This window comes from Saimiri boliviensis, chromosome 20 (assembly GCF_048565385.1).
Source record: "Saimiri boliviensis isolate mSaiBol1 chromosome 20, mSaiBol1.pri, whole genome shotgun sequence".
Taxonomy (NCBI): Eukaryota; Metazoa; Chordata; class Mammalia; order Primates; family Cebidae; genus Saimiri; species Saimiri boliviensis.
The window spans coordinates 9,297,644-9,314,573 of NC_133468.1; the positions used below are offsets into that span (position 1 = coordinate 9,297,644).

Genomic DNA, 16,930 nt, shown 5'->3' on the forward strand with positions numbered 1-16,930 from the left:
AGGAGCAGCATGGTGTGATCACAGACCCTCAAGTTGGTATTTTTTATCTGCCCCCGCCTCCTCTAAAAATAGAAGAATGAAAAAGAAACAAATGAGAAGAAAATAATCTTTTGATAATTAAGGATGCTAGGCAAATCCTGCCAGGTTAGTGCTCACAGTGAAGTGAATAATCACATTGACTTTACTCAAGCAAACACCAAATAAGCAAGCATTCTTTAAATAAACAGAAATTGAGTCTATTTCAGGAACTTATTTACTCTGCGGGTCACAGAGAAGGTTAAACAAAAATTGGTTTTAAAAATGTCTCCCAAGGGGCAGTCTCTGCTGCGCTTCTCCTGCATGCTGGTGGAAGATGGAGTGGCTCTCGGGGTGGGAGCTGGGCCAGCTGGGGGCTGAGAAGTCAGGTCGAGGTAGATACCAGGACCTCCAGACACCCCCACCTGCCATGGCCATTCCCAGCTCTCATAGTCAAACGCTGACCTCCCCTGTGGATCTGCAGGGAGGGTGAAACCGCCTCTCAAAGTGCTATAGGAGACTTTCAGGTTCTGGTGGGGACCTTCCATTTAGCTTCTAGTGGAAGACTTCAGCAGACGCTGTGCAAACCTGGAGGGGACATGTACCCCAGATATTTGAGTTGTTCCTTCATTTGGTTAGCTGCTCACTCACTCCTCCATGTATTGATTCACACATTGTCCCAACTGGGTTCCCTGGGAAGAAGACAGGAGCTTTATTAGGAAGTGTCTTGCAATCGACTCCAATGGAAGAGAGGGAAGGAAGTGGGACTGGGCTTAGGGAGACGAGGAGCTGTGATGCAGTCTCAGCGAAGGCCCAGCCCTTACTGGGGGAGTTTTAAACATGGGAGGAGACTTCAGAGCCCTCCTGACTGGGCCCAGAAGACCAGGCCTTTATACCTCCATGCTGGTCAATCAACCGACGTGGGCTTTCCTGTGAAGGGCGCTGGACACAGGGAAAGGGGGCTTTCTTCAGCCAAGAGCTGAGATCTGCAGGCGGCACTGCCAGCCTCTGGGGTAGTAGGCCTTTTAGTCCCAAAGGGACATCTGGGTGGCACATCGTAGCATTCAATGCATACATCCTTTAATATAGTCACTTGTTTATGCACTCTTGTCCCTGGCTTCACATAATGACTCGCTCATTGATTTAATTTATAAATGCATCTCCTCTGCTGAGAAACTCTCCAAAGGCTTCTCTTGGCACTTTGAGCCCTTCGTGACCTGGGCTCTGACCCCTCTGAGCACTTGCTGGATAAGACCCTTACCCTCACTCAGTGCCGTACTCACCCTGGTTTCTTCCTTGCCTTGGGACACACTTCGCTCTTCCCTGGCTCAGGTACTATTGCACTTATTTTGGTCTCTATTCAAAATCCTGCTCCCTTGGGACTTCACAAAGCTGGTTTCCTTATAACATTCAAGTATCAGCTCAGGGCACCAGTCAGATGAGTTTTGCAAACCACCCTATCTACAGCGATTCACCGTCTATCACTTCTCACCTATAATCCTCTTCCCTGGTTTATTTATTTTTATACAATCTATTACAATCTAATATTACTTTGCTCATTTACTTATTTGTGTATCTTTCTCCCTCTCCATTGAAATGTAAGCTTCATGAGGACAGGATTTCTATCTGGTATTTATTCTTGTTAGTTACTCAGATATTTGTAAAATGAATAAATGATTCAGAAATTTGTCTATCAACTAACTTCATTCATTTATATATTAACTCTTATTCATATATTTTTCTGTTTATTCATTTACTCAACAAACTTTTTATACATGTATGTATGTGTGTGTATACAATAAATTTACTGTGAATTCAATAAAGATACACACACACACACGCACACACACACACACACACACACATATATATATATATTTTAGATGGAGTTTTGCTTTTGTTGCCCAGGCTGGAGTGCAATGGCACGATCTCGGCTCATTGCAACCTCCACCTCCCAGGTTCAAGTGATTCTCCTGCTTCAGCCTCTCCAGTAGCTGGGATTACAGGCACCTGCCACCGTGCCCAGCTAATTTTTGTATTTTTTCAGTAGAGACAGGGTTTCACCATGTTGGCCAGGCTAGTCTCCAACTCCTGACCTCAAGTTGAAATTACAGGCGTTGCTGCCACTCCTGGCTCAATTAAGATATTCTTAGCAACATTATTGCAAACAGCAAAGATACAATTATATAAAAAACCAACTAGAATAACCTTGAGCTTGTCCAACTCTAGGGGATGGCAAAAAAAGATGATGGAACAGTATAATAGAAAGCAAAGACCTCTCTCCACATGACACTTTGTTACGACTTCATGGCAGTGTAACAACATGGAACAAGGTCAGTAGGTCCGTGAGAAGCAGGGGGGACACAAGGTTGATAAAAAGGCCTGCACACTATGATTGCAGCAGTGCCAAAGGTGTCTGCTTTTGGGTGAAGACGAGAAGGAAGCCAGCAACAGTAAATCGAGTCATTCTCAGGGAGTGAGATGCGGAAGAGTTTATTTTCCAAGTATTCCTTTGATACTGCTTCCTACTTTACTCTACGATAAAGATGTTTTGGGATTATATGGTCCCCAAGGCAGGGCCAGATGTGTATTTCTGAGACCCGGTAAAAAGTTATATTTATAAATCTCCTTCTGCATGTCTAGTACTGGATATGCATTTTTTAAATTTAACATTCAGAATAATCCTATAAGGCAAATGATAACTTTTATTTTGTTGGTGGATATGGTAGGCAGAAAATGATCTAAAACCTGTGAATATCTTAGTTTACACCGCAAAAGGCATGCTGCCTCTGTGGTCAACATAAGCATTTTTTTTTTTTTTTTTTTTTTGGAGACGGAGTTTCATTCTTGTTATCCAGGCTGGAGTGCAATGGCGCGATCTCGGTTCACTGCAATCTCCGCCTCCTGGGTTCAGGCAATTCTCCTGCCTCAGCCTCCTGAGTAGCTGGGATTACAGGCACGCGCCACCACGCCCAGCTAATTTTTTGTATTTTTAGTAGAGACGGGGTTTCACCATGCTGACCAGGATGGTCTCGATCTCTTGACCTCGTGATCCACCCGCCTCGGCCTCCCAAAGTGCTGGGATTACAGGCTTGAGCCACCGCGCCCGGCCAACATAAGGATTTTGAGATGAGTTGATTATCTTGGATCTTGGATAGGTCCAATGCAATCACAAGAGTCCCTATAAAAGGCAGGCAGGAGAGGCAGAGTCAAAGATGTGACATCGGAAGCAGAGGTTGGAGATACGCAGGGTTCCAGGACAAAAGACGTAGGCAGCTTCGAGAGGCTTGAAAGGCGGGAGAACATAGCGTCCCCTATAGTCTCCAGGAGGAATGCTCACTCAGTTCAGACTTCTGAGCTCCAGAACTTAAGTGTATAAATGTGTACTGTTTTAGGCCACCACGTTTGTGATAATTATTTCATGGCAACAACAGGAAACAAACGCAATTGCTAAATTGAAGCTCAGAAAGATAAAATAACACATCCAAGGTCAGAGGCCCAGTTGGGATTGAGGTCATAAAATCTTAACTCTTCATTGCGCTCCACTGCTACCTCTCTATGGCCCATAACTGAAGCTGGACGTCTTTGTAACTAATTATCCACAACACTCTAGACCAGGCGGCCCCAAACTTTTTACACAGGGGGCCAGTTCACTGTCCCTCAGGCCGTTGGAGGGCCGCCACATACTGTGCTCCTCTCACTGACCACCAATGAAAGAGGTGCCCCTTCCTGAAGGGCGGCGGGGGGCTGGATAAATGGCCTCAGGGGGCCACATGCGGCCGCAGGCCGTAGTTTGGGGACGCCTGCTCTAGACACTTGCAGTACCCAGTTGCTGCCTTAATTTTGGAAGGTTTAATTCTAAGCATTGGGCTGACATACATATATTTCCTTTCCTTTTGTCTCTGTCCCTTCTTCCCTCCTTCCTTCCCTCTCCCCTTCTTCTCTTTTGTTATTTCCTTCCTTCCTTCTTCCTCTTTTCTGTTTACTGAGCACCTGTTATGTGCCAGGCTCTATTCAAGACTCTGAGAGTATATTGAAAGTGAGAAGGCCAGGCGCCTGTCCTTGGGGAATTCGTGCTGAGATATTGCACACATCTTGAAAATATTTAGAATTTTGCGGATAATGTAGGCTATTGAAGTTCAGCTTCAGCTTTAGTTCCATATAGAAGTGGAGAGGCACTAAAGAGTTAAAATTAGGGTCTCTTTCTTCAACTAGGTCCGACTCCTCCAGGGAGATGACGGAGAATGCTGAAACTGAGCTCCAAGGCCATGAGAAGGAAAAGACCTGGATTTTCTCTTGATTCTCTCTCAGTCCTGCTACCTCCCGGTTTCTCCAGGGGAGTTTCTGTCTCCCTAGGGCTTGAGGAGGATCCCGGGCTCATGTGCTCAGGAAGAACCAAAAACAGGTCCTGCGTGTTAGGAAGCAGAAAAACACCACTGTGGAGTGGTGTGGAAAGGAAATCACCTGCCCGACTGGGGTCTGACTTCCATCTCTGCCTCTCACTCCCCATGTAACCTTGGGCTGCTCCATATACCAATGTGGACCTCAGTCTTCTCATCTGCCCAATGGGTAGAACGGTATTACTTAAGGCTCCTTGTCCTAGTATTAGGAATACAAAGGAGAAAATACATGTAAAGGAGTCTGCGAAGTGATGAATAACAGATGCACATGCGGTCTGCCGTGAGGAGTGAGCAGACACAGAAACGTTTACGGCCAGTGGCTGCTGTGCAGATTATGCGGATGAAGACCACACTGTATCATGAATGGTCATAAGTATTGATTTGTAGAGCTCTGGTTTTCCATCAGATTGTGCCTACATATACATGTATACACACACATACACACACACACTCACACACTGTGCGCTACAGTAGAGAAAAATTACCCGGTACAGGGAAGCATGAGACCCGAGTTCTGGTTCTTCTCTCTGGACCTCAGTGTTCCCATCAATAAAATGATCAGGGGTCACCAGCTGAGGGCTATGGGCCCCATCCTGACTGCAGATGTGTTGATTGATCCAAAGCACTGAAAAACAGAAGATTTAAACTCTTGCCTACGTTAAAAATAAAATAGAGAGTTTGTCAAAACAAAAACAAAAACAAATCTTGGTTTCTGCATTCTCTTGAAACCGCTAAGTTCTAGCAAACCCTGGCTTGCATTTTCAAGGCTAAAACTGCCTGGCACTAAGGGGCAGCCGTTGCTCTGAAACCTAGTGTGCTCTTGCCTGCGGGCCACAGTCCCCACCATTCCCAAACGTGACACACCCTGTGGGCTTCTCTATTCAGTGATGCATCTTACTGCCTGGTGCTGCAGTGACTATGCCTCCATCCGTCCATCCGTATGTCAGGAATGTTTCATTTCTCAGCAGCCAGGCCTCAGGCACAGTGCCGTTCCCAGGGACGAACAGATGCATGAGGAGAGAAAAAAGTGGCTATGACTCCTGGAGGTGAAAAGTGACAAGTGAATAATATGAGAAACATCCCACTTCCTGCCGTGGACTCCCAGAGCCCCAGACGCCGGATCTTGGGCAAGTCCTTTCTTCTGTTCCTTTCCTCAGTTTCCCCATTTATAAAATAGGGTAGCTGGAACTAGAATCGCCAAGGGTGTTTCAGTCCTTGGGTTCTTCGGTTCTGTCTCTCTTACACACATATGTGAAAGTGCACACGACGTGCTATGTTCTTAGACACAAACACGTTTCTACTGCTGAAAATCTTTTCCACCTATCAGTTGAAAGCCGAGATATCGCCTCCAATCTCCTGCACTTCTGACATCACTCCCTCTGCAGGTCTCCTTTATGACTAAATCCAGCCATTAAGCTTCAAATGAGTTACCTGCTGGCATTGTGTAAGGGCAGCCAGCAGATTTAGTCACCTAATCTCTCTTATCAGTGTTCTCTCCCAGCGGCAGACAACAACATGAGATTGTTCAGTTAAGTACCAAGAGTCCGGCAGGAGAGGGCTTAGATCCCACCCGCTGAGAGCTGAGGGTCAGGAAGGGGGGCGGGGAGAGGAGGGACTGTCACCTCTCAGTGGGCGGTGGGATCTGAAAAAGGGTCAACCAAACAAACCTTTGTTCTCATCTCTGGTTGGGTTCTCGGGACTGTAGGAAAAGGATCACAAAGATCCTTAAAAGGGTTCAAGTGAGGCTGGATTCTAATCCTGGCCCTTGGTCACCCGTGATGTAAAACAAGCCCTTCCCAGGTGGGGCCTGCCTGACCGTCCCTCTATAAAATGCATACTCATTTCTCACTCCAGATACTCAGGGATTCTTCATGAAGACTGAATGGAGGCGCACCAAATCATTTTATATTCCACTTTTCCATTTTCTTTTTGGTCCTTGAAGAAATGGAGTGACTTTTTAAAAGCCTGGACATATTAAAATGTGAAGATGCCGTGGCTCAAGCCAGTAATCCCAGCACTTTGGGAGGCCGAGGCAGGTGGATTACCTGAGGTCGGGGGTTCGAGACCAGCCTGGCCAACATGGTGATCCCCCCAACCCCATCTCTACTAAAAATACAAAAATTAGCCAGGCATGGTGGTGCACATCTGTAATCCCAGCTACTCAGGAGGCTGAGGCAGGAGAATCTCTTGAATCTGGAAAGTGGAGGTTGCGGTGAGCTGACATTGCAGCATTGCAAAATAGCCTGGGCAACAAAAGCGAAACTCCCTTATCAAAAAAAAAAAAAAAAAAAAGGTGGGGTGGGGGGAAGAAATGCCAAATGAGAGTTACAAATATGATGACATTAATTTACATGGAACAATGCATGCTAATCACCAAGAATGTGACAATGTAATCAAGCTGTGCTCTTCAGAAGATACGGAGTAGGTTTATTTTTGGAAATGTAAAGTGGGAACCAGATGGGGGACACTGAATGAAAGCTTTGAAGTGGGCATCCTCTCCATATAATCCACGTTACACAGGTATTGTTGTGTTTGCTGAGGAGTCTGAATTGGAATTCCTTGATGGGTGAGCAGTCTGCGCCTTGAGGCCATTCAGGCTTTTCAGGGACAGGCCGGGATTTCACTGCTCTGATCTGGGCACTTATTGAAGTCCCATGAAATGGCTTCCAGGTAATAACGACCCTTACTTTGAAAGTGACTTTGTTCAGAACTAGGCTTAAAGTTCCCTATGCTGAGGCCCACACTACTCCTCTTTTTTGTTAAAATCCTCCTGGGAAAGGCTGCAATAAAGTGACCTTTAGACAGTCACCTCTGAGGGTGAATTAGTTCATCAGCCCTGTTGCAATCTGGCTGTCTGCTGTTCTCCATAACACAGAAGCACAGGGCACCAGACATTGGGCAAAGAGGCCTGGCTTGGTTTGACTGGGTGGGAAAAGCCACAGACTCAGGGACTGGAAGATTTAGAATCTCATTTCCACTCTATTAGCCCTACAGCCTTGCTCAAACTTAATTCCACTTTCTCCACAAGTAAAAATGGAAATAAATATAGCCCTCAAAGGGTGGCAATCCAATGAGCTATCCTAGACATTGAGTTTATAAGAATAAATCTCCACCCGAGTGCAGTGGCTCATGCCTGTATTCCCAGAACTTTAGGAGGCTGAGGCGGGCAGATCACATAAGATCAGGAGTTTGAGACCAGTGTGGCCAACATGGTGAAACCTTGTCTCTACTAAAATTACAAAAATTAGCCGGGCATGGTGGCAGGCACCTCTAATCCCAGCTACTCAGGAGGCTGAGGCAGGAGAATTGCTTGAATTCAGGAGGCAGGGGTTGCATACAGTGAGCTGGGATCGTGCCACTGCACTCCAGCCTGGGCGACAGAGCATGACTCCGTCTCAAAAAAAAGAAAGTCTTCATTATCTCCTAGTTCTGTCAGGGAAGCAGCAGATCAATAAGTAGATAATTCACACTAAATGGTGGTAACTGTGATGAAAATGATGAAATAGGGGATTTGTAGAGAGGGCTATTGAAATGGAGACATAATTGCATGACAAGGAAATATCTCTTTGAAGAAATAAGGTTTGAGCCAAGGGAGAAGAGCAAGGGACACCCTGCAATGTGCATGAAATGGACGTTGTAGAAAGGATCTGGTGGACATGCTGGGTGTTCGGGTGGAGTGAAGAACAGCGAGGCTGCCCCATCTTACTGGGGGATGTGGGGAAGGGCGGTGCAGACTCCACATCACACAGGGCCTCCTGCATCATGCTAAAGAATGTGCATTTTATTCCAAATGAGCTAGGAAGCTGCTGGAGAGTATTTAATACAGGTGAAAGTATTTTTAAATAGGTGCAAGTGTTTTGTAAACTTGAAAGCACAAAGGAAAGTACTATTATTATCATCTGTGTATAACAACTTCTGTTGTAGTTAGAACTATTAAATTGGCAGCCTGGTCCTCCAGTTCCCTAGGTGTAAACTTACAGGAGCAAGATCCTGTGAGACTAGGTGTGCGAGGGTTTTGGGGCTGCCTCTCAGGCCACCGGCTGCTCAAAGGGAGTGGACATCTAGAACTCAGGCACTGAGCCCAGCCAGAAAGCAGGAGACCCAGGCAGATGCGGCTTCTCCCACGGCCCTCGTTTCCTCGCTTTAGTGGGGCTGGAAGGGCAGAGGCACCCGGTGATTGGTGGATGAATCCCACAAGGTCTTTGAGCTCCTGGGCCATTGCACTGGTATTGCCTCTGTCAGAAAACACACCGTCTCTTTTGGGGGTTTTTACTCGAATTTGATCTTTCTCTGACTTACCCACACCATGCATTATCATTAGTTTGCAATCAATTTGCAATTGGTCATTTTTTTTTTTCTTTTAATGGTCTAATTAAGGCTGAATTCCCCACTTGACTGGCAATTCTGAGTCTAGGGCCACGCTGGAATGTGCTTACCTTTGCAGTCAAGCAGGAGAAGCTGAATTATGCTGCAACCACAAGCACCTCCCAGTGTCAGTGACTCAAAGCAACAAAAGTTTACTCTTTGCTCAAGCTTCGTGTGTCCATCATAGGTGGGCAGGGGAACTCCGCTCAGGGTAATCAGTCGAGCATCCAGGCTGATGGACCTGCCTCCTTCTTAGGCGGCTTCTCAATGCAGTGCTTCAGAGCTCACTATAGCGGGGTGGAGTGTTGAGACCAGCATTGAACCGCTTTGGACTGGAAGTGACACCTGCCACTCCTGCTCACATCTCCTTGGCCAGAACCAGTCACATGGCCATGCCAAACGTCAAAGGCTAATGGTAGTAAAGTCTTCTACACTTATGTATCTAACACCCAGTACCGAAGGATGCAGTGCGTAATTTTGGAAGTGTTGCAAACTGATCTAAGTCAATTTGACCATTCACCAGTTACAAGTTTCTTTTGGTAAATATCAGAGGGGACATTGGAGAGGGGGAGGCTGTGTATTTCTCCCTCCACAGCTTCACAGCTGGGTAGTAGGGTAAAAGGAAAATGAGCCTCAGATTGAATTTTATTACATGTATGACATTTGTTAGCAAATGAGCAGGGGGTGGGATATTACTTAATAATAAGCAGACACAAATGGTTATGAGTGCCTATAAAATAAGTGAAGTCCTAGCTCTCTGTCATGAGAAGTATTTTTCTGGAAAGGTTCACTCCACAGTGGATGCTGCATATTCTCATGGAAAATTTAACTGACCTTACAGTACAACCAGGTGGCAGAGTCCAGGCTGGAAAGGCACCATACCAGACAGAGAGGACCTCAGTGCCTGTAAAGTCTGTCTGTCCCACCTCAGTTCTTGAGCAGCACTCATTTCACCAAACAAAAATGATTCCCCACATCCTTTATTTTAGATAACCAACTGAATATTTGAAGACCCTGTGGACGTGGATTCCTAATAAAGGTCCTTTGAATTTTAGCTGCTCCTTCTGAATGTAGATAAAATTAATGCACATATAATGGATAGACAACATGTGGCATATCCACACAATGGAATACTATACAAGAATGAAAAAGAATGAATTACAGATATAAGCAACCACATGGATGAACCTCAAAAACATCACTCTTCAGTGAAACAGGCCAGACATAAGAGACTACTCCATTTAGATGAGATGTCCAGAAAAATTAAATCTATAGATATAGAAAGAAAATTAGGGTTACCTGGGATGGGGGTGAGGGATTATAGTAAATATGCATGAGTGATATTATTGGGGGGATGAAAATGTTCCCAAATTGATTTACTGTGATGATGTGCAACTTTGTAGATTTACTAAAATGTCATTGAATTGTGCACTTGAAATGAATGAATGGTATGTAAAATGTGCCTCAATGCAGTTATTTATAAAATAAAAAAATTAACACATATATATATGCATCACACTACTTATAATGCATTTAAAAATTTAAGTTCCAGACATTGTAGCACAAATAAAGTTTCTTTCCACAGGAAGTTTAAACATTTTTACCTACATTTTGTGCTTTCTCTTCTGAGATAAGATCTCAAATTCCTAGACTCAAGCAACCTTCCCACCTTGGCCTTCCAAAGTGCTGGGATTACAGGTATGAGCCACTGCATCCAGCCTTCTATTTGAGTTTTTAAAATAATAAATTTATTCAATCCCAATACAAGAGAAGCTTGGGAATTTCCTCAAAAGGCCTCTAAACAAAGCAGCTACAAAAACACAACTTGAAGCTGAGATTTTCCATGTGTTATCATCTCCTACCTACACATATACAACAGGGAAGGGGGGTTAGGTAGAAAAAAAAGAAAAAGAAAGAAAAGCAAAATGCTGTGGAAGGCCTTGGATTTTAAGTTTCAAGTCAGTTCTTCAGCCCTGATTCCTTCAACTGCAAAATGGGGATAATAGTGGCTCACTGCAGGGCATCAGCACCTGGGTTCATGGCAGAAGCAGATATTCCCAGGCTCTCTGAAGGCAGGTGTTGGTTATGTGTTATGACAGAGTCAGTTCCTCAGCAGACCCTCTGGGATGCATTGAGGGGATATAGTGGTGCTTCTCAAAGCGGTGATCATGCTAAAATGCAGATTCTGATTGAGGACATCCCGGGGTGCTGGTGCTGCCGGGCCGTGTCCCCACTTTGAGTTGCAAAGAGAAATAGCAACCTTTATCCAGGAGGACTTTAAACTTCCTGTCACTCTCAATCACGTCTGCTGCTCTTTGGAACTGCTTGGGAAGCACGGATGCCTGACTTTGCCAATAGGCCTACTGAATTACTATCTCCCAGGTGGGGCCGTGGAATCCGAGATTTCTCAAAGCTTCTTTGGGGCTGGGAGATACTGGTTAAGACACTCCTGCAAAAGCCAAAGGAAGACCTTGGATTTGGAAAGTCTTTCAAACCCCTCCTTGAGTCCCTTTTCTGCCACTGTGTGGCCTCAGGGTGAGATTATTTTCCCCCTCTGGGCCTCAGTTTCCCCATTTTCACAAGGTGGGGTAGAAGAGGTGTCCTCCACCTATCTCCTGTCCAGCATTTCTGTTCTGAGGCTCTGTGAGCCCTGGCTTTCCTGGCCTGCTCCCTATTTCCAATTGGCCATGGCATTTCTGTGACTCAGTGGGGCCCAGCAGCCAGGAGGCGGGGAGCTGAGGGCGGGGTGCCAGGTTTTCCGCCCCACTGCCACTGGAGCCGGGCGCCCTGCTCAGGCTATTGTACTCATGGGAGGTCTTAGCTGGTGAGGCCGCCAGCCTGACTGCTCAGGCGCCAGGGCTGTTTCATTATTTCATCAAAGTTCATTACGCTGGGGAGGAGACCAGTAATAAAACATGATTACAAGTGTCTCCAATGAGCACTTAAAGACATAATTCGGGGTGTACATTCTGCTGCATCCCTGCTTGTGGTCACATAACGCTAGGAGATTTGCACCTCTGATAGATATATGTCTGTCTTCGTGTTAATTGAAGAGAAAAAAAAAAAAAAACCACCCAAAGAACTTGATTTAATTTGTCTCTGGACTGAGTTTGTTGTTTTATATGGAGGCATGATTTGCCATTTTTGAAAACACACAGTTAATTATGTGCGTAAAAGCAGGTACAGTGACACAGGAGACACAGAGGGACTGAACGGCGGCCAAGCATCTCAGATATCAATGGCAGAGCACGTGGGGAGAAACAGCTTTTCTTTCTTTCTTTTCTCTGTCCCCTCCCCATCCCACCTCTCATCTTTGTAAAACAGCAGCTGGCGATGAACGCTGGGAAGGTAAGAGACGATACTTTACATGCCAAAGCTAATACAAAAGAGTCTTCTGCCCTGTCCCAGATCATTCATCTGGAGGGATTGCCAGGGTGCTGGGGCAGTATTATCCTCTGATCCTCTGAGGATAAAGTCTTGATTGACGCTGACTGGTGGGTTTGAGTCCATTGCTCAGCATGTATATTGGAGACCTGTGGATTGCAATTTTTTTTTTTTTTTTTTTTTTTTTTTGGCTGAGCACAGGGGACTTCATTGGTGGTATATGACAAGGTGGGACTCCCTAGTACCCTCCCTCTTCAGGGGGCTCTGCATGGAAACTGTGAGGAGGGGAGATACTTAGTGTGGTGGGACTGAGTGTGGCAGATACTTCCCAGCAGTGAGAGCCTCTCTCTAACTCTTGTGCTCTTGCTGGGGCTGGTGGTCAGGGGGTCTTACTCCTTGGAGGCCATGTGGGCCGTGAGATCCACCACCCTGTTGCTGTAGCCAAACTCACTGTCATACCAGGAAATGAGCTTGACAAAGTGGTCATTGAGGGCAATGCCAGCCCCAGCATTGAAGGTGGGAGAGTGGGTGTCATGTCGTTGTTGAAGTTGGAGGAGAAACCTGGTGCTCGGTGTGGTCCAGGATGCCCTTGAGGGGGCCTCAGATGCTTGTTTCACCACCATCTTGATGTCACTGCACTTGGGAGGTTTTTTCAGATGGCAGGTCAGGTCCACAGCTGACATGTTGGCAGTGGGGACACAGAATGCCATGCTAGTGAACTTCCTGTTTAACTCAGGGATGATCTTGCCCACAACCTTGGCAGCACCAGTAGAGGCAGGGATGGTGTTCTGGAGAGCCCTGCAGCTGTTACGCCTGTTTCCCGGAGGGGCCATCCATAGTCTTCTGGGTGGCAGTGATGACGTCGACTGTGGTCATGAGTCCTTCCACTATGCCAAAATTGTCATGGATGACCTTGTCCAGGGGCACAAAGCAGTTGGTGGTACAGGAGGCATTGCTGATGATCTCCAGCCTGTTGTCATACTTCTCATAGTTCACGTCCATCACGAACATGAGGGCATCAGCAGAGGGGGCAGAGATGATGACCCTTTTGGCTCCTCCCTGCAAGTGAGCCCCAGTCTTCTCCATGGTGGTGAAGACGCCAGTGGACTCCACCACGTACTCAGTGCCAGCATTGCCCCACTTAATTTTGGAGGGATCTCACTCCTGGAAGATGCTGATGATGAGCTACTGATGGCAAGCTTCCCATTCTCAGCCTTGGCAGTGCCATGGAATTTGCCATGGGTGGAATCATATTGGAACATTTAGACCAGGGGTCCCCAAACTTTTTACACAGGGGGCCAGTTCACTGTCCCTCAGACCGTTGGTGTGCTGGACTATGCAAGGTGTGACACCCTTCACAGCCAGCACTGCTGCCTCCACTATCCCAGACAGCGGTGTACAGTGTCACAGGCCCAGCACTGCCTCCAGTGCTGTATACAGGGATGGCGGTGATCAGCCTGTGACACTGTGTATACAGCATCCTGGACATCTGCAGCAGCGGTGGGCCTCTTCTGTGGGAAGCTCACTGCTGCATGTTTCCCCTATTATAAGATACCTCCTAAAAATAAGACAGTCCCCGTCTTTTGGGGGTAAAATTAATATAAGACAGGGTCTTATAATAGGGGAAACATGGTGTGTAGTAATGTGGGGGGAGACTTTTGGGCAAAGGGAGGTTATGGGGGCCATTATGTTGTTGTACATTTGGGGGGCTATGGGGGCCATTGTACTGTGCAGTAATGGATATAGCGCTTTGCCTTTCTTCCTACGTCTGCTGTTACCTCACACTGCCTCCAGTGATGTGGGGCGCCAGCAGCTGCAGACCGGATGTGCGTCATATGATGCGCTTCTGGAGCCATGACGCGCGCGTCCCGCGTCACCGGAAGTAGTACTGTACAGTAAGCGCCACCGCACTTTGCGGTGCTGCCACATACAGTACTCCAGGAGCACAGGATGCGGATGCATCACTGACCACCATTGAAAGAGGTGCCCCTTCCTGAAGTGTGGCGGGGGCTGGATAAATGGCCTCAGGGGGCCGCATGCTGCCCGCGGGCCATAGTTTGGGGACCCTTGGGCTAGACAGTACCACCCAAATTTGCAAAATTTTAAAATTCATGTGAGAAACTTGTTAAAAACTGATTTCTCCAGCATTATACCAAGAATGTCAGGTTAAAATCTCCCAGGAGAGGCCATGGAATCAGTATTCAATAAATCTTCTAGGTGATCCATGGCATTCTTTAACAGTCTTTTAGATGTGAGACATTCATGTCATAGATCTTTGACAGAGTACACATTTCCATCCACCTTGCCCACCCCCCAGCCTCTTGGTTTTCACCCCCAATCACAAAATTAGTGGCTCCATGTGTGTATTCTTCCAGTGAAATCTGTGATCTACAGGCCAGGACGTATATATGTATATATGTATATATTTTTCAATCCTCTCCTCTTTTTTTTACGTAAATGATACCTACTATGCATACTATTCTGTTTTGCCTTTTCTCCTGTTCAATACACCTTGCAGATCTTTTCATATCAGTTAATAAAGGCAGTGATGGGCTAGAGTCAACAGAGATGTATCTCTTCTCAAGTCCAAGTTCAGTGACCTCATGTTGATTGTTTTAAGTTGACCATGGTGGAAGTATTTAAACCATAAGCAAATGCTGCAGTCAGAGAGAACCCCACCCCGGCCTCCCAGGCTACAGAACTGTATGTTAAACACTTACCAGCACACCATTAGATAAAGTGCTCTCTTTTATTTTATATTTTATTGTCTTCTATTTTATTTCATTTCATGGTTGTGGCAAGAATACTTAACAAGAGATTTGCCCTCTTTACAAGGTTTTTTTCTTTTTTTTTTTTTTTTTTTTTTTTTTTTTTTTTTTTTTTTTTTGAGACGGAGTTTTGCTCTCGTTACCCAGGCTGGAGTGCAATGGCGCGATCTCGGCTCACTGCAACCTCCACCTCCTGGGTTCAGGCAATTCTCCTGCCTCAGCCTCCTGAGTAGCTGGGATTACAGGCACGGGCCACCATGCCCAGCTAATTTTTTGTATTTTTAGTAGAGACGGGGTTTCACCATGTTGACCAGGATGGTCTCGATCTCTTGACCTCATGATCCACCTACCTCGGCCTCCCAAAGTGCCGGGATTACAGGCGTGAGCCACTGCGCCCGGCCTCTTTACAAGGTTTTAATGGCTGCATAGTAACCTATTTCATGGATGAACGATAGTTTACTTATCAATCCCCTGTTGATGGACATTCAGGTTGTTTCTGATCTTCTGCCAATGCAAACAATGCTCAAAGAAGCAATTTTGTACCTACATCACTTCACATGTGTACATGATTAAGAAACATTCCTAGAAGCGGCCTGACTGGGTCAAAAGTCTGTGCCTTCGTGGTTTTGTGTGGTATTGCCACATTGCTTCGGAGAGCCCGGAACTGTGCCATTCCACGTGCTTCTGTTTGCCTCCAACACTTCCCCTCCCTCCCTGAGGACAAGGACTGCGTCCTGTGACTGCAGCATCCTCCACAGCCTAGCATGGGGTCTGGCAGGTGGTAAACGCAAAGAATCATTCATTCAGTGAATGAACCTAATCCTTAAAGAGCATTCACTCGATGGCAAGCCCAGGGCTCAGGGCATTCAGATGCATTGTCTCACGTATAGATATGTCTACTGTTATACCTATTTTTATCACAACTTCACAGTAAGTAAATACATAATTAAATACTTTTTTGGCCCTAAAGGGAACAAGGCCTTTTGCATGTCATTTTATAGAATTCTACCTGTCCATAATACTTTCCTTGTTGCTGAAGAAAATTTTATGATTTTTAAAAATGGTTTGTTACCTTGTGATGACCATAAGCATGAAGACACCCGCTGCCCTTCATTTTCTCCTTGGGGAGAAGAGATGGGCTAACATATCTAACGTATCAGATCTATCGTATCTCTGTCCATCCAGTACCATAATCCTACCAACAATCTATCAGGAACCCATAAAACTTCACATCAGGGAAAGCCTCAGAACCCTGTTGATTGATTCAGAGAGAATGTCACTGCTTCTCTCCCCGGCCAGGTGACTTACAAGACTCGTTGTACTGGATGAGTTCCAGGTCTATCACATGAGTTTTTTAGTAGGACAATAGATCATTTTCAAAAGGTTCTTTCTATTCTTTCCATGATCATCCCAAAGCACCCCACTCAGGCACAAGCCCATCTAACACGCCTTGGGGGAGGAAAAGTTGGTATCTGTGAACTTAAAACAAGTTAGACTTGCACACGAATCCCAGCACCACCATTTACTGCCTGTGTGAACTTGAGAAGTGATTTTATCTCTCTGTGCCTCACTTCCCTCACCTATAAAACAGAATAAATTTTGACCCTTGGGGGTGCTGTGAAAGTTGGGTGGATCAAAGGTGCCAAGTATCTAACATCATGCCAGAGGCGGATAGCAGGTATCAGGCACCAAGTACCAGCACCACCGTCATGAGCTCAGGTGCTTTCATGTACCTTATGACTTCTGGCAAGGATAGGGAGAGGGTTTTGCCCAAGGGCCAACTCCAATGGGGTGACGAGTCTACTGGAAGCATTCTGTCAAGTTTTCTGGGACCGCATTTGGTCTCACGAGGAAGAAGGGCTGGGATCTCTATGTCAAGGTGGATGGGAGACTGAGCACCTTGGCTCTCTTGGGAGTGTTTGCTGAGTCCATCCCAGCCCTGACTTTCCAAAATGTCACCCTTTGGAGACCTTTAAATACCTTTAGAGAAAGCATTTC

At 46.0% G+C, this 16,930-nt stretch overlaps 1 long non-coding RNA gene and 1 pseudogene across 1 annotated transcript; both read right to left on the reverse strand.

Moving 5' to 3' along the window:
- Nucleotides 1-310: 310 nt before the first annotated feature.
- LOC141582459 (uncharacterized) lies at nucleotides 311-6,201 on the reverse strand. Its single transcript, XR_012515305.1, has 3 exons — nucleotides 5,280-6,201; nucleotides 4,901-5,040; nucleotides 311-707 (listed from the first exon to the last, which is right to left on the reverse strand). It is a non-coding gene; the product is annotated as an uncharacterized LOC141582459 (long non-coding RNA).
- A 6,021-nt stretch (nucleotides 6,202-12,222) lies between these two features.
- On the reverse strand, nucleotides 12,223-14,020 carry LOC101036890 (glyceraldehyde-3-phosphate dehydrogenase pseudogene; annotated as a pseudogene).
- Between the last annotated feature and the right edge of the window lie 2,910 nt (nucleotides 14,021-16,930).